The sequence below is a fragment of the Panthera leo genome, chromosome E1 (assembly GCF_018350215.1).
Source record: "Panthera leo isolate Ple1 chromosome E1, P.leo_Ple1_pat1.1, whole genome shotgun sequence".
NCBI classification, from domain to species: Eukaryota; Metazoa; Chordata; class Mammalia; order Carnivora; family Felidae; genus Panthera; species Panthera leo.
This window is the reverse complement of record NC_056692.1, coordinates 57,548,801-57,568,708: the sequence shown is the minus strand read 5'-3', so window position 1 is coordinate 57,568,708 and position 19,908 is coordinate 57,548,801. Positions and strand designations below refer to the sequence as shown.

General features: G+C 59.7%; 1 long non-coding RNA gene across 1 annotated transcript; it reads left to right on the top strand.

The window, feature by feature from the left end:
* The first annotated feature begins 18,369 nt into the window (after positions 1-18,369).
* LOC122206589 lies at positions 18,370-19,562 on the top strand. The gene is made up of 3 exons (XR_006196519.1): positions 18,370-18,693; positions 18,823-19,054; positions 19,400-19,562. It is a non-coding gene; the product is annotated as an uncharacterized LOC122206589 (long non-coding RNA).
* Positions 19,563-19,908: the final 346 nt, after the last annotated feature.

Genomic DNA, 19,908 nt, shown 5'->3' with positions numbered 1-19,908 from the left:
GGTTTCCCCACAGCCAAATGGGACCGAGAAAGTCCACGGGTTCCTTGTGGCTTTCTCTTCTCTTCTCCTTCTTCTTCTTTTTTTTTTTTTTTTTTTTTAATTGTGGTAGAACACACATACTGTACCGCTTGCCATTTGAACCATTTTTGAGTGTTTCGATTCGGTAGCATTAAGCACATTCATGCTGTTGTGCAACCGTGACCGTCACCCGTTCCCAGAACTTCGGCATCTTCCCGAAGTCAGTCTCTGTCGCCATTAGACACCCACGCCCCCTCGCCCTTCCCCCAGCCCCTGGCGCCCTGTCTCTCCGAACGGGACCCCTCCGGACACCTCAGTGAGTGGAACCCTGCGGTATTTGGTATTTGCCCTTTCGACTGGCTTCTCTCGCTGAGCACCTGGTCCTCGGGATTCATCCACACGTGTCAGGATTTCCATTCTCCTTAAGACCCAGCGATATTCCGTTGTGTGCATGGACCTCATGATGCCCCAGGGGCACCTCCTACCTGATTCCGTCCTCAGGGCTGGTTCCTCTCGGTTTCCAGTCTTAACTCCCAACTGGCAACAGCAACAGACCTTAGTAAGAATGACGAATGACGGGGATGCTACTATAGTGGGTTGAATTGACCCTCCCCCCAAATAGGCCCACCCACAACCTACGAAAGTGATCTCGTTTGAGAAAAGGGTCTGCGGGGGATGCAATTCAGTTAAGGAGATTATCCTGGATTAGGATGCGCCCTAAATCCGATGACCGGTGTCCTTATGAGGGACAGGGGAGATGACTGCCACGGAGGCACAGAGAGAGACCTGAGACCACAGAGTCAGGGCTTGGACAGCGGAGCTCCCAGCCAAGGAGTGCGTGGGCCACCAGATGCTGGAAGAGGCAGGAAGGATTCTCCCCTAGAGACTTCGGAGGGAGCACGGTCCTGCCCACACCATGGTTTCTGACTTCTGGCCTCCAAAACCGTGAGAGAATCAACTTCTGTTGGTGGTTTGTCCCCGCGGCCCCAGGAAAACAACACCAGGACCATCCGGAGAGAGGTCACTGCACACACTCATGGCCAACCCTTCTCAGCCATTTTCTCTTCCCATTTCCCAGACTAGTAGGCTCTGACCTGGGAACCAACCAGCTCCCCAGGCAGCTGAGTCCCAGTGACCTTGACTTCTGGGCTGGGCTCCTCACCAACCCCCCACCCCACCCCAGCAGGGGAGCGGCGCAGAGAGCCCACTTTTTCCGAGAAGAGTGTTTGATGTGTTTTACAGGCATTCTGTTATTATGCTTATTATTTACGGTCAGCTTTAGGGACATAAACTTGCAGCTGAATTGTTGGGAGTAAATTTTATTTTCATGGCTCTCAAACACAAACAAACAAAAATAATCAGCCCATTAGTAGCTGAATATTGCCATAATTCTGTAGGATATAAATTTTACTGCCATCATGACTGTAAAATACCAAGAACCCGCTGCAGCAAGATTATTGGGAATAAATGTCACTGTGGGGCCCCAAACACAGACAACAATTCCACGCTGGCTGCAAAGGGGTCTCATACTTGTGAGTGAGGCAATCCTCAAGCATGACACTCGGGTAATATTCACAAGCTGTGTGGGGTTATTGGGAATCCAGTCTACCCCTTCTGGTAACACACCAATAAAACAGATGATTCCCTTTGTAGTTACATTTTCAATCAGCGGGCTGACCAGAATTTTTTCTTGCCACCGTAAACCTATAAAATGCAAAAAGAAGAAACCGTCTCAGCTCCGGGAAAGATGGATTGATAAAAACATACAGCTTGAATTGCAAGAAGTCTCTGGGATGGATGGGACTAGGGGTGTCAGATACGATACGAGAGGCTCCGTTATTTTGAATGTCTGATGAATAAGGAATAATTTTCAGGATAAGTATACCCCACCTGTAGCATGGATATACTTATACTAAACGGATAGCATGGATAAACTCATACTATACTATGCTATATACTATACTAAACCACGCCCCCCCCCCCGCCCCCTGCTTGGAGTGAGGAGAGGTGAGGGGTGCTTAGAGAGTGTTCACATAGCCTTGGTGTTGACTGTTCAGGTACAAAGGTGAAGGAGAAGAGAATAGGCGTGACTTCTTTGTTTTGTTTGGTGTTTTTTTGGTTTTTGGTTTTTTGGGGGCGATAGGGGATTTACGTGCGCATTTCGGTGAGGCCTGGGGACTCTGGAGGGAAGTGGGGGGTATGCTAATTGCTGTTTTACGAACGGGGGAGCTGAAGTAGCTGGGACAGAGTCACACAGCTGAATAGGAATCGGGGCCATGGGCAGAACCCGGTCCTTCCCCTTCCTCTGCAGGGCAAGGTCACAGAGCGGGCAAGGTCACAGAGTGCTTGCAAGGGTGCTTCTCTTAGCTCTGCAGAGTTGACTAGCTCAGGAGGCTACACCTCCAGTCCTTAAAAGCTTTGCAGAAAGCCCGGCTTAGAACCAGCCTCTGAGCCCCCCACCCGCACCCCTGGGGAAAATCAGCCCCCGGACTCTGAGAGCTAGGGCTTGCTTCGGCTCCAAAGCTGTACCATCGTGGGGACGGGTGGGGGGTGCCTGGCTGGCTGGGTCAGCGGAGCACACGACTCCTGATCTCGGGGTTGTGAATCAGAACCCCACCTTGGGTGTAGAGGTGACTTAAAATCTTAGAAACAAAAAAAAAGTTGCACCGTTCTCTCGGATCGGCCTTGCTTCCCGAGCCTGTAGCAAAGGGACTATTTTTTGGCTGTGAAGACATCCACCTTCCGAGGCAGCTCTGTTCCTCTGCCTTCCAACAGGAGGAAGTTGGCCGAGGGGAGCCCCAGGGACCCCTGGAGTAGCCTCCACCCCAAGGGGGCTCTCGGGATGAGCCCCCAGGCAACAGTTTAAACAGCCCTCTTCCCTGCTACTGCCCGACCTGGGGTTTTGGCAGAGTTTGGGCGGCGGCCGTGGGTGCCCACAGGCGCCCTGGAGACCCCTGGGGTCTGCTGAGCAGGGCCAAGAGCCCGGTGTCCCCTGGGACCTCCCACCCTTTCCACTTCCCATGTCAGGTGGTGCCCACAGGACACGCGGGTCTTCGTTTCTGCTTTTTGTTTTTTCTTAATGCAAATAAGGTGAAAATGTAATTGTGTTCCCCAAATACACGCAGAAGCAGCCGCTTCACGGCAGGCTTCCGGGGGGCGGGGGGGGGGGTCCCTGCATCTCCTGGCCACGTGGTCCCCAGCTCCGCCTCATGGGCTCCGGGGTGACCTGTGAGCCCAGCCGACCGCGGGGTGCCCACCAGGCCCTCCCCGCCTGCCTCTCACCTCGCCGGAGCCTCAGGCCCCCTCGCAGTTCCCAGAGCATCACCCAGGACCGTTGTCCCCCAGGTTTTCTTCGCGGCTCCCGCCTCGCTGCCTGGCTCCACTGCCTTCACGAGGACCATCTTTTGAATTCTGTGATCCACCCGCCCCTCGCCTCGTCCCCCTAACCCGGCTCGCCTCATTCCTTCAAACACACCGTCAACCTGACACCCCCTGTCCTGTCGTGTGGGTGTTTCCCTGCTGGACTGCGGGGAGGGGGGGGCCCAGAACAGCGCCCACTCTTGATGGGCACGGAGCAAAGAGTTGCTGCAAAACAAACAAACAGTGAATGAAGGAGGGAAGGAACCAATTTGCTTTGCAGTAGCGACCTCTGGACGTGGCGCCTGGACGTCACCCTTTATTCTGCAGCGCGGGGCCGTCATCGTTGACCCGTGCCCCCCTTTGCCTGTTCCTGTCTTCCCATCGGGATTAAGTCCTCTGAAAGCAGCATCCCCCTCGCAGAGCCGGTGGGCCGGAGACCTCGCGTGCAGTGGGTGCCCCCGGGGTCCCTCCCGCTGCTGAAGGACAACAGGTTCTCCAACAGGGACAGGGCTTCTCACCTGGAGAGGGGGTGACCGCCTGCAGGGGGGGTGCTCATCTACATGTGTCTGCGCGATGCTCTGTGTAACCGCCTTTCCCAGCGGGAGTTCAGAGACCACAGTTTGCAGCCCTGCCCTCCCTTCTGGCTCCTGGAGCTTGGCGCCCAGGGGAATCAGAGAAGGCCTTTCTTACATCACCCCCCACCCCCCGCACCTGGGCAGGGGCAGGGTGGGTCCACAGCCAAGATGAGGGTGCTCACAGCAGCTCCTGGGGCTCGGCAAGGCTTGCAAGGCCAGCCAGAGGGCAAAGGGGCCACTCTGGGGCCCCTGGAGAAGCGGGAGAGCCTGGCCCCTGTCCCTGGCCACACTGGGCCTGGGAGAGTGGGCACAGAGGGGACTGGCCCCTGAGACCCCGCACGGCTGGCCCTGAAGCACAGAGGGCAGACGTCCGCCCTGGGGTGGGGGGTGCTCCTGGGGGACCATCTCCACCCCCCTCCCGCCCCCCCCAAGGCCGGTCTCCAGGAGGCCAGGTCGCAGGGTGGAGCTTCTGGCCACAGAGAGGGTGGTGATGGAGGCCCCAGATACCGGGCCTTCCTTCCTCTTTCTGGGAAAAGAGGGGGCCGCCCCGTAGGCCCTGGGAACCTGCCCAAAGTCCTCCACACCCCCCTCCCTGCACCTGAGTGACTGGGCAAGGGCAAAGAGCCCCAGATCCCAGGAAAGCTGGGGGAGGGGAAGGGAGGCAGGGAGGAAGTGTCTGTTCAGCCTCAGCCGGCAACCTCAGCCCTGCGCGACCCCCTCCCCCCCCCCCCCCCCCCCCCCCCCCCCCCGCCGTGCCAGCTATAGAGTGAAGGTGAGCAGTGTCCCAGAAAGCGAAAGCTTTGGAGGAGATCCTGTCCACCTTCTCCGGGGAAATTCTGTCTCCCCTCATGCCTGGCAGGCCCTTGGAGGGAGGCCTCCTTGGGGGCCCCCCCGCCCCACCCAAGGCAGGTGGGGAACACTTTTCCCCAGAGCCACCCGGCAGGTGTGGGGCTGCGGGCAGGCACCTGTTCGCTCCAAGCCTGGCTGGGAAGGTGTCTGGGTGGAGGCCGGGCTAGGGAAGGGGGGCATTGGGTGTCCCCCAAATCCTCAGCAGGGTGAACCAACCGGGGCAGGAGCCCCCGCCTGCGAGTGGCCCTGCTGTACCTGGACAGGTGTGCTGGCCCAGCTCTTCAGTTGGCAGAGGGCCAGCAGAGAGGAGTGGGGGTGGGGAGCAGGTGGGAGACGGCTGAGGGGAGGGGCTGGGCCCCGGAGGCAGAAGCTGGCACCCCACCCCATTCCGTCATTACCTCTGTCATTACGGGAAGGGAGGAGGGCCTCCTGGGGTCTCAGCAGCGCTGCCTGCTGGTAAGTCCCTTCCCCAGTGGCCCCTCCACCTCCCACAGGCCCGCTGTGCCCTGCCCACCACCGGGGCCCCATTCCCAGCTCCTGCTACAGGTGGCCTCTGTGCCACAGGGGTGGGTGGGGTGGGCATCCACGCCCCCTGGCTCTGCCCTCTTCTGGGGGCCTCCTCTGTGCCCCGGTGCTAAGGGCCACGGGGGGGAGAAACACAGACCCCTGTTGGGGGAGGGGGGCTGGGGCACGGGGCACTGAGCAGGCAGGAAATCTGTTTCCATCTGACCACAGATCTGAAGTCTCTGAGCACCTCAAGAAAGGTTCAATACCGTGCCCCGGGCGCTTGGGCCAGGCTGAGAAGCAGAGTTTTAACGGAAATCAGCTCAGCAGAGAGCAGGGGTACGGAGGCTTCCTTCTCAACCCTCCTTCCCCGGGGGGAAGGAAGCGCGTACGTTAGATGCCACAGCCCCCCTCTTGGCAACGAGCTCTCCTTTCCAAGTTGCCATCAGCCTCCAAACACCTCATCCTGGGACAGAAGCGGGTCTCAGGCCCCTCCTCCCCCAGCCAGGTCTTGGGGTCCCCTCCCCACACCAGCTCCCGAAGTCAGGCTAGTGGAGAGGGCAGGCCGACCCCGGCAGGGACCCGGGGACCCGGCGGCCAGTTCTGGGCTCGGCTGTCCAGCTGTTGGAGCGAGTCCGGGCGTCCCCGCGGAAGGGTGTGCTGAGGTCGCTATAACAGACTGCCGCGAGCTGGGGGGCTTACAGCAAGAGAAATTTATTCTGTCCCGGTTCTGGAGGCCAGGGATCCGAAGTGAAGGTGTGGGCGGGGCCGGGCTCCCTCCTTGCCCCTTCCAGCTCCTTCCAGCTCCTGGAGCACCAGTCTGTCCCTGCGCTTGTGGCCTTGTCCCTGAAAGTCTCCACCCTCACGTGGCTCCTCCTCTGGGTCTGTGCCTCAAATCTCCCCCTCCTTTCTCTTACAGGGGACACCACTGGAGAGTCCCGGATGACTCCCATGAGATCCTTAGCTTAATTACACCTGCAAAGACTCTGTTTCCAAACAAGGCCTCAGTCACAGGTTCTGGGGTTTAAGAGACAGTCATGGGGCGCCTGCGGGGGGCTCAGTGGGTTAAGCGTCCAACTTCAGCTCAGGTCATGATGTCGCGGTTCGTGAGTTCGAGCCCCGCGTCGGGCTCTGGGCTGACGGCTCAGAGCCTGGAGCCCGCTTCGGATTCTGTGTCTCCCTCTCTCTCTGCCCCTCCCCTGCTCGTGCTCTGTCTCTGTCTATCTCAAAAATAAACATTAAAAAACTTTTTTTTTAGGGGCACCTGGGTGGCTCAGTCCGTTGGGCGTCCGACTTCAGCTCAGGTCATGATCTCACAGCTCGTGAGTCCGAGCCCCGCATCAGGCTCTGTGCCAACAACTCAGCCTGTTTCAGATTCTGTGTCTCCCTCTCTCCCTGCCCCTCCCCTGCTCATGCTCTGTCTCTCTCTGTCTCAAAAATAAATGAAAACATCAAAAAAAAAATTAAAAAAAAAAACAAAACTTTTTTTTTTAAAGAGGCGGTCCTATCTTTTGGAGGCCACCGTTCCCTCGGGGGTTCCCATGGTGGCCTTTTGGGATTCCCTCCACGCACGTGCCCGCAGGCTCCTTCCACCGTGCGCCCACCCGTCACACACTCAGCAGCAGGGTCTCGGCCTGGGGTCCGGCTGGTTCGTCCAGCAGGACGGAGCGGGGCTGGGTGCGACGTTCAGCAGCTGGCACTGTTCCGGAGTCCGCTCTGTCCTCTGGGCCCAGCCCTTCCAGCAGCAGGTGTGGCTCTGGGACGCAATTCCCAGCAGAGCCACCTCACAAGCTCCACCTTGAGCTGACAGGGCCGCCGCCACCCGCCTGGGTCCCCGAAGGGAGGAGCGCTTTCCGCCACTGGGAGCACCCACCTGGGCCGTCACCTGAGAGAAGAGAAGTGAACTTCTCCACAAGCCACAGCACTGCTGGCTGATCCCTCATTTCAGCCCCTGAACCCGCCCTGACCAGGACTGGTGACAAGAAACAGAAGCCCATCTCAAACCGGCTTAGGTCAAAAGGAGATTGAAAGGCACATCAAAGCCACTGTGAGACAACAAACCACATCACACTCATCTTGATGACTATGATTTTTGTAATTTTTTTAATGTTTATTTCTGAGAGAGGAGAGAGAGGGAGAGCGCGAGCAGGGGAGGGGCAGAGAGAGAGGGAGACACAGAATGGGAAGCGGGCTCCAGGCTCTGAGCCGTCAGCCCAGAGCCCGACGCGGGGCTCGAACTCACGGACCGTGAGACCGTGACCTGAGCCGAAGTCGGACGCGTCACCCAGTGAGCCCCCCAGGCGCCCCCCCCCATGATGACGATTATTTTAAAAATTAGGGGTGCCTGGGTGGCTCAGTCAGTTAAGTTTCTGACTCTTGATTTCGACTCAGGTCTCAGGGTTCATGGGATCGAGCCCCACGTCCGTCTGCACTGACAGCATGGAGCCTGCTTGGGATTCTCTCTCTGTCTCTCTCTGAGCCTTTCTCTCTCTCAAAATAAATAAACACACTTTATTTATAAACACACTTTATTTATTTTTATAATTTTTTAAAATGTTTACTTACTTTTGGAGATAGAGAGACAGAATGGGGAAGGGGCAGAGAGAGAGAGGGAGACACAGAATCCCAAGCAGGCTCCAGGCTCCGAGCTGTCGGCACAGAGCCCGACGCGGGGCTCGAACCCACAAAGCGCAGGGTCATGACCTGGGCCAAAGTCAGACACTCAACCGAGTGAGCCATCCAGGTGCCCCAAATAAATACACTTTAAAAATTGAACAATAAATACAAATTTAAAAGAGGGATTGAGTTCTCCATCCAGCCCCCTCAACTCCCTTCTAACAGGTTTATGCATCCATAGCCTTGATTTTGGGCTGTCTGTCCAGGCGGCTGTCACAGAACACCCACCAGAGACTGGGTGGCTTATAAACAGCAGGACGGTGTTTCTCGGTTTTGGAGGCTGGAAGTCCAAGATTGAGGTGCCATCAAGATCGGGTTTTGGGGAGACACAGACACTGGGGTCATGGCACCATGTGACTTGCTTTGACCAGGGATGTGCACTGAGTAGAGGCTGAAACGTGCTAGTACAACCAACGAGCTCCCTCGTACTGCTGAGATGGTCCGGAAGAAGCACACACCGGGGACACGATGGGTAGCCCGCTGGTCTAGCACTGCCTTCTATCTGACCCACACGCTGTCGGATGGAGAACGATCCTAAACCACTCTTCCCCTTGGCATCTTGCCTCCAAGCTTCCAAGATCCCTTAGACCCAGAGCATTCCGGACAGGGTTCCTCCTCTCCTCCTGGGCCACGTGCCGCCTGTCCCCGGGCCCTATGCGCCTAGCTTCAGCACCTCGAGGAAGGCCAGCTTCTCTTCCCCAGCTGCCAAAGCCCTTGATGAGGTGGCCCCAGGCTTCCACCGGAACCGCCAGGTGGAGGGCAGGGAGGGGCAGCCCCCAGAGGCCAGGAGGAGCAGGAGGCAGGAGACAGCACTACAGACAACACCGCAAAGCGGAGTCTGGTAGATGTGGGTTCACGCCTCAGCACCAACATTCACCAGCTTGGTGACTTGGGATAGTTGCCTAAGTAAGTCAGCTGTGCAAATGTTCCGTCTTCTGGGACTGCCCGGATGTACCAGAGTCCACGGCACGTAGTAAATGTTCAAGAAAAACAAACGGCGATGCGGACAGCGGCCCTCGAAAGAAAGCTGAAGGGACGGGGAGGGCTGCCCAGTAGGAGCCCTCGCGGGTATGAGCAAGGGACGCTCACAGAGCCAGCGGCACTGGGCTCTGTATCGCCCGCCCCCACAACCTCCGCCCGCGCCTCCTGCTTGTGAAACCCAACCGAAGGCACAGGAAGAGGGAGTCCGTTGACGTGGCCCCCACAGGGCAGCCTGTCCCGGCACAGAAGGACAATGAGACATCTGGAAGGGGACCATCCAAGTTCCCCCGGGGAGCTGCCTGGGCGAGAGCCAGCTCGCTGTGCTTCCCGAACAACCTCACCCAGGTCTGGGGTCCTGTCCACTCCTCTGCCCCCTGTCCCCAGGTCCATGAGTCACTCCGCTCCATCGCCCCCCCCTCCTCTCCAGCTATGGCAGCTGCCACAGTCTCCCCGCCCGCCATTGCTGTGGTTCAGCCCAGGCTCCGTCATGGCTCAGCTGAACCAAGAGCCATGGCTCCCACTCGCACAGCAGGACGTCTCTGATCCCCAGGCCATGCCCACAGCTGCGGGGCTGGGGTTCCTAAGGCAGCTCTCCTGGTGTCTCTTTGCGTCCGCTGGTGCCCAGCGGCCACGCAGGCAGGGGCTGACCCTTGGGCAGGCCTCCCCCTTCCCTCCCTCCTCCCTCCTTTCCTTCCTCCCTTCCTTCCTTCCTTCCTTCCATAAGCCCTTGGCTATATCAGGTTCTGCACTGAGGCCCTGTGGGCCCACCAGAGAACAAGTACACCCCCCACCCTCACACGGTCTACACAGGCTTGTCAGGAGGACCAAGTGAATCCATATACGTGCCAGGGCCTGGCCCGGAATGAAAGGGATAGAAATGTTTGCTGTCCTTATGAATCACTAGCACCCACCTAGCAAGCCAACCCTGTCCAGGCTAGTGGACCTCTCCCTGCCTGGGTCCCACCGTCTGACCTGACCCCGGCCTGGGGCCCGGGCACCATAGGATCGCTGCATGGAGAGAGATCCAGAGTCCAGAACCAGCCCCAGGACAGGTCCCCCGTGGTGGGGTGCCTCTCCCCTTGGGGGTCCTGGGCCCTGCCCAGAACCTGGCCCCAGGACAGGAGTCCAACATGCTAGGGAAAGCACTCCCAACAGTGGACAGACCCCATCCGTGCTCCTTGCAGGGAGGGCAGCCCTCCTTTGCCTCTTGGGAGACAAACGGAGCAGAGCTAGGGCTGGGGGACAGAACCTTGCAGCAGGATGCCAGGGGTGCCCGGAAGCCGGGGTTCAGCCACCAGCTCCTTTCTCGGGGGGGGGGGGGGGGAAGGGGCCAGCTCCCAGGCAAAGGCTGAGCCCTGGTCATGCTGAGGGAACCCTGGGTGCAAATTAAATGTCTAGTTGCGGGCCCTAGTCGGCAGGCAGCCCGCACAGGCGGTGAGCCTTCCCTTTATCATCTGCAGCAAAGCATTTACAGTCAATAAACGGGCTAATTAATTCTCTTCAAAGACCTCTCAATTATTCATCTAGGGCTGCACAGAAAACAATTAGAGCACCTCCATGCTCAAGGCTCTGGAAGTGGAGGCTAGGCTGAGCCACCGAGCTCAACCCCTGGGCTGCACAGCCTGGCCGTCCCCAGGGGCCCCCTCCCCCAACAGAGGCAGGCAGGCCTTGTCCCCGGGGCCCAGCGGGAAAGGAACCCCTCTTCTCCCCCAAACTGGCAAGGAGCTGGGATCTTTAGCCTCATTCCTCAAGGGAGGAAGCGGAGACCCTAAGCTGTCAGTGACTTTCGTCCAACACCAACGGCCCATCAGAGCAGACTTGTGGACACCAAGCCAGGCTGTGGGCGTGCGGCCTGGCCGGAGGGGCAGCAGGTGACCCTGCTGGACCTGAGCGGAGCCTCTCTGCCTCTAGGAAAGCATTGTGGGGGGAGGAGGGGCAGAGGCCAGGGAGGGGCGAGCTGAGGCCGCCAGAGACTGCAGGCCAGGCTGGGTAGATCTGATACCCAGTCACCCTTGGAGGGCTGGAGTCCCCGAGGCGCTCGGCTTGCACTCTGGTGGCGCTAAAGCTGCCCGGGTGCCCCAGCAATGCTGCTCCAAGGAGGGGCCTTCAGCTGAGAGCCCGGTTCCCTTCTCCCTTCCAGCGGCCCGGACTTGCTCCAGTGGCTGGAGGCGGCCTTGAGGGAGAGGACAGAGGGCCTATCCCCCCTGTCTACCTTCTCCAGGCCCCTCGTGGTCGGCCCTCAGTCCCCGGACTCCCCCAAACAGCATCCCCGGCAAGCTGAGGGTTAACTCCCGGGAGCTCCCAGACCGCGCCGAGTGGGGGGTGGGGGGCCGGGGGGCGTGCCTGTCGGGAAGTATGGATTTCTGCAGTGGTTTTACTGGAAAAGCTGTAGCTGAAGGTGGGAGGGGGTCACCATGGCAACTTCTGGCTATGGGAACAGGTTGGCTGTTGGGAACCAATTCTTCCAGGGGCCCAGGGGGCCCGTCTGGCGCTTGGCACCCGGGGGTAGGGTGGTGGGGGGGGGCAGGGCTGCCTCGCGGGGGTCCTCGCCTCCTTGGGGAGGCACAAAGACCCTCCCCAACCTGGAATTACCGACTTCCCCGCCTCCCTCCAACCTCTCCCCAGGGCCTGGTCCCTCATCAGCCGCCCACCCCCCACCCTTGTTGAAGCGCCCCCCACACCCAACTGTTAATCGATGAACCAATTACCAAGCGGCCGCCGGGGAGCTCGCGGGAACCTCCCTCTTAAAGCTTTGCGTTGGGAGAGGCCGACTCCGTGGCCGGGACTGAAATTCAGGGAATGCCATGAATCTCGAGGCTTCCTCTCCCAGGCCCTGCCCCACCGGCCCTGCCCCACCGAGGGAGCCTAGGATTGCAGGGGACCGAGCCCCCATTCCCACTGGTCCCGACTTTAAAGTTCAAGGAAATCCTCCCTCCCCCACCCCCACCCCGGGCGAGGGACACGGGGACTCCGCAAGCCTGAGACCCGGGTTGGGGGCGGAAGTCCCGAGGCACAGAAGGTGCACCCCTAAATCCTGAAGACCCCTGCCGCTCCCGTCCCAGTGGGATTCCGGGAGCCCCAGGCCTGCCCTCCCGTCCAGCCGTCTGCTTCGCCCTGTCCTGCAAAAGATCGAGCCCCCGGCCCCCGAGGGCCTCCTGGGTGTCGGCAAGACCCCGGTGCCCCGCAGGACATCAGGCCAGGGAGTGCTGGGCACTGCTGGAGGGAGGGTCGGGAGGGTTCCTAGCCACCCCCCACCAGAGGCTGCGGGGGGGGGGACCTCTAAGTTCCCCCCTCCTCGCCCCCCGCCCCCCCCCCCCTGCAAATCCTTCAGTCACTGGGTGGGCGGGTGTGAGGGGGAGGGGTGTGCCCGGGAGGCGCTTCCAGGAATCTCCAGTGGCGCTGCCCGAACGGCCAGGAAGAGGGCACGAAGAGGGCATCTGCAGCTGGCGGGGCCCTAGGGGACCAAATGAGGCGGGGGGGGGGGGGGTGCCCCACCCACTACCCTCCCCCAGCTAAAGGGAGGACCACCCGCCTGAGTCCACGTGGACACCGATCTGCTGGAGGTCCTTAGACGTGTGGTTCCTCTGAACCTCAGTTTCCTCATCTGCAAAATGGGCAGGATAAGGCCACTCAGGTCTCCAGGGGGTGGTGAGCCCCGAATGAGACCACTAATGCCCCAGAGTGTTAATAGGTGCGGGATTCCTAGATCACGCCCGGTTCTCTCCTCTTCCCACCCCCCACCAGAAAAGAGCTGGGCCCCTCCCTGAGGCATCCTGGGTTTTGCCGAGGGCTGTGGCTGTCCACCGTCGTTTGCGACCACCGGGGAAGCACCCCGGCGAACTGGCCTCTGTGAGCGCCCCCTGCCGGCCGGGTCCGCGCAGGCCGGAGCCCGGGTCAACCCGCCCCAGGTGTCGTCTCCCGCAGGCCCGCCACGCACCTACGGTTTCCCAACGCCCCTCGGTGACCCGAAAGAGTTAAATGGACCGCGGATGGGGTCGGTATCCTCCCTCACCCCCGAGTCGCGGCCGTCCGCCGGGGCCGACTTCGGGGCCACCCAGATCGGCTCCGCCGCCCCCACCCCCGCCTCTTCCGCTGCTCCCCCTGCAGCCCCCCCTCCCCTCCCCCATGCCGCCCAGGGCTTCCACCTCGCGCTCTCGGGTCTGCCGAATCCCGATAAAACATTTGGGGGAGATAAGTGCTGCGTATAAATAATTAAGACCACATGCATATTCGCCAACAAAAAAAAAAAAAGTTTAAAACCCCCATTCCGGGAACAGCTGCTGTGTGGGGCCCGGGGCGGGGCTGCTGAGGCCCACCTCCACCCCACCCGCTCCTCTGGGGAGGGTCAGCCGGGACTCCTCCTCCGGCAAGCCCCGCCCCCAGCCCCAGCGCGACGCGGGGGCTGTCTCCCCGCGGGGCCCAGGGGTGGGGTAGGGGGAGACTAGCGCCACCGTGGGGGTGGCCTCATGCGTCCCCAGAGGCCAAGCCTCCAGGCAGGGTCCCCCAACCCCAAGGCCAGGTGGGGTCTAGGGACCCGCTTGGTACCCAATAAACATTTACTGGATAAATGAATGAATGGGCCAATGACGGAGGGCTCCTGGGTTCCAGCGGAGGGTCTGTCCTGAGCTCTGGCCGAGGACAGACAGCACTCCCCCCTCTCCCCGCCCCCCACCCCCACCCCAGGCGCCTGCAGACACCTTTTCCAGTTCCAGGTGCGGCTTGAGGGCCTCAGGTAAGAGGCTAGAAGAACTTCCAGAGGGAGTCAGGCCCCAGGCCTGGCCGGGTGGAGCCGCCCCTCTCCCCTGCCTCCTCGGCCAGAGGGTCACCATGGATTGCCCTGGGCTGGCCCTGCCCTGCCTCTGCTCCAGGACCTGTAGGGTTCCCTCTTCACAGCAGTGTCTGCTCTGGTCCTTCCGGCTGGCTCTCAAGGTCCCCTGTCCCACCAGGCCATCTGCCCGCTCAGGCAGGACAATTGCACACACCTTGCTGCAGGCCTTTGCCGGGGCCTGTCCCCTGGTGGCCTGCCCCTCTCCCCCTGACTCCTCTAAATCGTGTTGTTCACTCTGGGTTCATCTCCCCTCTTCCAAAGGAAGCCCCTCTCCCCCCCCCACTCTGTTTTCTCGTCCACATCATTTCAGGTATTTATTTCCTCTGCGTCCCCCGTGTTCCAAGCCCCGTGCTGGGGGTCCCGAGAATAAAAGACACAGGTCTTGCCCTCCACAGCAAGTGACCGATGACAAGGTTCTGCTCTAAGGCAAGCCAGGTGCAGAGGAAACAGAGAGAAAAGGGCGTGTGTTGTGGGAGAGGGCCGAGGGGCTGTCATGGAAGACATCCTGGAGGGGGAGACCAGCCGACCGGAGTCTGGGAGCCAAGTGGGATTCCTCCAGGTACAGAAGGGAAGAAGGAAGGGTTGACCATGCCCCCCTCCCCCCCGGTTCTCTCAGTGCTGCCCCCTGCTGGCTCTACACGCACCTGTGATACAGCCATGGGTTCTAATCCCGACCCGGCTACTCACCAGCAAGTTACCCTACCTCCTGGACCTTAGTTTCCTCACCTGTAAAACGGAGGTCATGGTCCCAGCTGTGCAGAGCTCCCGACCATCCATCCTTGGTCCTCTGTTCTCAGGAGGCAAAGCCCCCTACCCCAGCACCCAGCACACGTTGGCAAATCTAATAGGTGCCCACAGCTACTGACTGGTGGATGGATTGAGGACCTGGGAGCTCTCCCCTGCTCTTCCTTCTTTAGTGGCAACAAATCCCAGCAGACAGCGCTGACCTCTACTCACCCAGGACTCTGGGAACGCACCTCACACTCAGGATCTCCGGCATCTCGTACGGTCAACCACCCGCCTGACCAGCGACACGTGAGGGCGCAAGCTATGTCCTGCCCTTGACCCGGGCCCTGCAGGAGCATGGCAAATATTTGTTTGTGGAAGGAAGCTCCTCCCAGAGATCCGGGGCTGGAGAGACAAGTGGGCAGGGGTTGTGCCTATGCAGGTGCCAGTCTGTGTGTTGTCGTCTATTCCCAGGAAGGGATTCTGGGGTTCCTGATCAAACACCCAGCTACCTCTGCCCCTCTCTCACACCCAGGGGCTAGGGTGAGCTCAGTCTTGTCTTTGCACCCAATGGGAACCAGAGAGAGGCCTGAGCCCCATCTGTGCCCATGACACTCTTGGTCTTAGCATTTTTTTTTTTTTTTTAAGGAATCTCTATGCCCAACGTGGGGCTTGAACTCACACCCCTGAGATCAAGAGTCGCGTGTTCTACCCACTGAGCCAGCCAGGCGCCCCGACATCTCCTGGTCGTCAGATCCCACTGTGACTCCCGTCAAGCAGCTCAGGACTATTCACTGAAGCCGGCACTCCAGGCCCCTGAGTACGGGCTCTTTTTTCATTCTCCCATCTTGGACTTTGAACTCACTAGGCAGGTGTGCAGGATGAGAAATTCCAAGATCTAAGAGACAGTGACTTTCAAGCCTTCGTTCTGTTTGGATCGTGCCCCCTCTAATACAAAATGTTGGAGCTCATAGCTGTATATGTATAGTTATTTATAGATTACCAGTGTCCATGCCTGTATGACTGTATTATTTGCATTATAAAATATCCACCGGGGGCGCCTGGGTGGCTCAGTCGGTTAAGCGGCTGACTTCGGCTCAGGTCATGATCTCGCGGTCCGTGAGTTCGAGCCCCGCGTCGGGCTCTGTGCTGACAGCTCAGAGCCTGGAGCCTGTTTCGGATTCTGTGTCTCCCTCTCTCTCTGACCCTCCCCTGTTCATGCTCTGTCTCTCTCTGTCTCCAAAATAAATAAACGTTAAAAAAAAATAATAAAAATAAAATAAAATAAAATAAAATATCCACCGAAGGTAGATATCTTAAAAGGATCAAATTTAAACACTTAAGCATACAATTCTCCTCCCCACCCCAGGGGATCATCCTGTGCAGCTCACTTCGGAGACCAAGGTGGGGGGGGGGGAGGCTCTTTGGATCCCCAGCTGTGATGGGGTCTCCCTGGTGCCTCCCTTACTTTGATCCATTCTCCAACTTTAAGTTCCAACCTTTCTTCTTCCCAAAGACCACCTCCCCCCAAAAACCACTCTGCCACTACGAAGACCACGCTCTTCCTGATCCCAGCCATTCTGTCAGCAGCTGGGGAGCCAAGCTTGGGGTGCTCAGCGCTGCCAGCGGGGAAGGAAATTCGACTCGTATATGAGACAGAGGACAGAAACAGGCCCACCAGGAACGCGATAACAGAGAGACTGGGGATCCTAAGCAGAGAAACCTCCTGCAGTTGGGGAACAAGAGGGCACTCTTCAGTGACTGATAACTGGCTGCAAATCCAAGATGCTGTGGAGCACACGGCAGGTGTCAAACACACAGGAATGTTGCCCATAAACGAGGCGGGACCTGCCCCCAGGGCGCCGGACGTCTGTCCCTGGATCCAGACCCTGGCAGATGCTGGGCAGCCGTTCTCGTCCGTGTCCCTTATGACCTGCGGCTCCTCTGGGCTATTTGGGGCTCACCTGGGCAGGGCGGACGACATGGGCAAGCCTGGAATTCTACAACAGAAGCCCTTCCCCAACCTCGCCTCCTAGGGATAAGGGCCAAAGGGAGTCTCTAGGGCAGTGGACCCCAAAGCCCGGACCCCTTCTGTCCATGGCCACCCTCCAGAACCTTCTTTGCTCTTCCTTCCCACACAGCGTCTATCCCCCACCGGCTGCAGAAGCAGGGGATGGGAGGCAGGGGAGGGTCTCGGGGAAGGGCACCCTAACAAACTGGGGGGCAATGGTGGGAGCCGTGGCTTCCCACCAGGCAGGACCCAGAGCCTGGGGGACCCTCATTCTCGAGTCCTCCGCACCTGGCAGGGGGTCAGCATCTGTGGAACTGGACCCAGCTCCACACGGGCCGCTGTGCCCAGGCCTGGAGTCTGAGCCCTCTGTCCTCCCTGCCTGCTGGGCCCCGGGCCGCCAGGGCAGAGGCCCCCGGGAGCAGACGAGGGCCCAGCCTGCACGAAGCTGACCTCGAGCCTCAGCCCAGGCCGGGTAACAGGAAGCCAGAGGCCGATGCCGGTAAGCAACGGAGATTCAGGGATCAGAGGTCTGCTGCCTGATCAGAAGCAGCCTGGAGTCGGAGGACAGATTACTGGAAGGAGGAGGAAGCTGCAGCAATAAATAAGGCCAGACCCCGAACACTTGCCTCTAGCTGACGGGAGCCCAGCCTGAGTGCAGCGCAGGGGCCCCAGGAAGGGGGGAGGGGGGAGGGCAGGAGGTGCAAGGTGTGCTTTGCTTGCAGCCAGAGCTGGGGGCCCTGGAAGGCAGGGATGGAGTGTTCGGTGTCCAGTGTCCCCGGGCAGGGCCTGAAACGCAAGGGATCCTCAGAACTCTGCAGAAGGTCCCTTGGGCGCCGTCCCCACGCCTCCTACTCCACTGCCGTGCGTCCCCCAGCCCCCCCCCCCCAGGGAGGTCCTTGAAGTGGGGACCCAGCCCTGGGCTTGCTTGGCTCCCCCCACAGGCCTCCCTGCCCCCGCCCCCCCACCCCCCAGCTGATTCCTGGAAGGCTGGCTGCTTCCCAGCAGAGCAGAGGGAGCCTGGGGCTACTGTCCCAGAGGATTTCCCAGGATTCCAGCCGCCCCACCCACCCAGCTTCCAGGTCTTCACTCTGTCCCCTCTGGGCCCCCTGAGACGCTCTTAGGACCTGGAGCCCCTCAAGGGCCTGCCCGCTGCGGCCCAAGGTGAGGGTGCCTCCGTGGGAGGGGTCGGATCCTGACCCAACACCTCCCATCTTGGAAGGCTGAGCCCCCAGCCTTGCACAGGCTGGGGAGGGGCCCTGAAAGGCATTAAAGGCTTCCTGTCTGCCCACTCCGGGCCTCAGGGCTGGAGGGCTGTGCTGGGCGGAGGCGGGATGGGGCAGTGCCTATTAGGCACCGGGTACTCTGAGGTTCGCGGGACCAAACTATGGTGGCACTTGACTCGAGGCCTCCCTGGCACTTCTGACCAGGACCTTCCCCAGTTCCACCGCCACTTCTCCCTCCTGATTGCCACCCTGACAGAGGCAAGCAGCCCCGCGGGCCTGGCCCAGGGCGTGGCGGCCATCCGGGAGCACAGCAAAGGGAGGATCTGGTGGAGGGAACATGACCTCTGTGTCTGGGGTCCTTCCTTGGATTTGCACTTTCCACCTCAGTGGGCATAGGGAGTGGTTGCAGGGAAAGAGTCAACACGTGTAGGCCCAACGGGAAAGGCAGAACTTCCAAATTTTAGAAGAAAATTAGGAGGCTATCATCATGACCTTGAGGAAAGGGAGCTCTTAAGCAAGACGCTAATTATAAAGGGGGGGGGGGGTGCGCCATGAATTCAACGACGTAAAAGGAGGAACTTGGAATCCCTCAAGTATTCCATAGAAGTGCAGAGACAGGCCGCAGAAAAGGGCAATATTTTTTGGCACGACGTGCAACCAAGAAGAGTTGGTACACGGCATATGTGAGTGAGTGCCAAACCCAAACCGGTGAGAAAAGACTTAGGCCCTGCACCGAGGAGGAATCCAAACCGGCTAACGCGCGGAGAAGAGGCGTTCAACTCCATGGCGCAGGCGAAAGAGTAGATAAGAATCAAAACACGCCACTGCCCGCGGGGCCGGAATGGCACAAGTCAGGAAGTGTGATCCTGCATTTCAGCCACTCTGGGAGGGGGTCCGGCATCGCCCCCTGGAGCCGCAGAGAAGCATCGGCTGCCCCAGCAGGTCTGGCGGGCTGGGGGGGGAGGGGGGTGGGGGGGGCTCGCCCCAGGAAACATGAATGCGAATGCGCACGCGCGCGCGCAGCAGCGCTGTGCGGCACCCAAACCTGACCGTAACGCGGTCTCGAAACAGGCAGAACGGAGAGACAAACTGTGGTCCAGGCACACGGTGGAAAAACTACAGCCATGGCAAAGAATGAACCGCAGCTCCAACACGGATGAACGTTGCGGGCATAATGTTGACCAAAAGCAGCCAGGCTACCAGCGTGCACTGTGACTCGACTTATTACGGCGAGTTCAGAAACTAGGCAGTCCGCTGTTACTAAGGGACCCATCCATGGTGGCAAAACCATGAAGAGTGGCAGGTAATGATCATAAAAGTCAGACAGCAGCCGGAACTGCTGGCAGAGGGAGGGTTTGTGAGTGACAAGGAACCTTCTGGAATCCTGGTCATGTTCTATTTCTTTTTTTTTTTTTAATTCATATTTTTAATGTTTATTTTATTTTTGAGAGAGAGAGAGAGAGAGAGCTAGCGGGGGAGGGGCAGAGAGAGAGGGAGACACAGAATCCGAAGCAGGCTCCGGGCTCTGAGCGGTCAGCACAGAGCCTGATGCGGGGCTCGAACTCACGAACCGTGAGATCATGACCTGAACCGAAGTCAGGCGCTTAAGTGACTGAGTCACCCAGGTGCCCCATCGTAACTCTTTCAGAAGTACACGCGTACGTGAGCCCCCACTGTGCCAGGTCCTGGGCATCGGCCGTGCAGACCCCACCCAGCCGGCCCCTGATTGAGTTCCAGTGAAGGTGTGAGCTTCCCCTCTGCCTGGACAGCGAGGGGCCTCCTGGCTGCCAGCATATCAAGCCCACTGTGGGTTGTTGCTGCAGAGCCTGCCCGCTGGGCTGTGGGGGTGCAGCCCCTGCCCCCCTCACTGCCTCCATTCTCTCTTGGTCTCCCAAGCATGTGCTGAGGGGGCTCTGAAGGTGACCCCTCTGCTGTGCTCTGACATCTCCCTCTGCAGTGGGGGAGGTGCAGCGGCTCGGAGGGGTCCTCCTGTCCCCTTCCCTCTCTACACCAGCACGTGTGGCCTTGACGGGGGGTGGGGGGGGGTGCCCAGCCCTCTCTCCTTTGCCCCCACCCCCACCCAGTCTGGGAAGATTATGGTGCAAACAGCTCTCCCTTGACTCCCAGGCTGCTGGGCCTGGACGCAGGCCAGCGCCC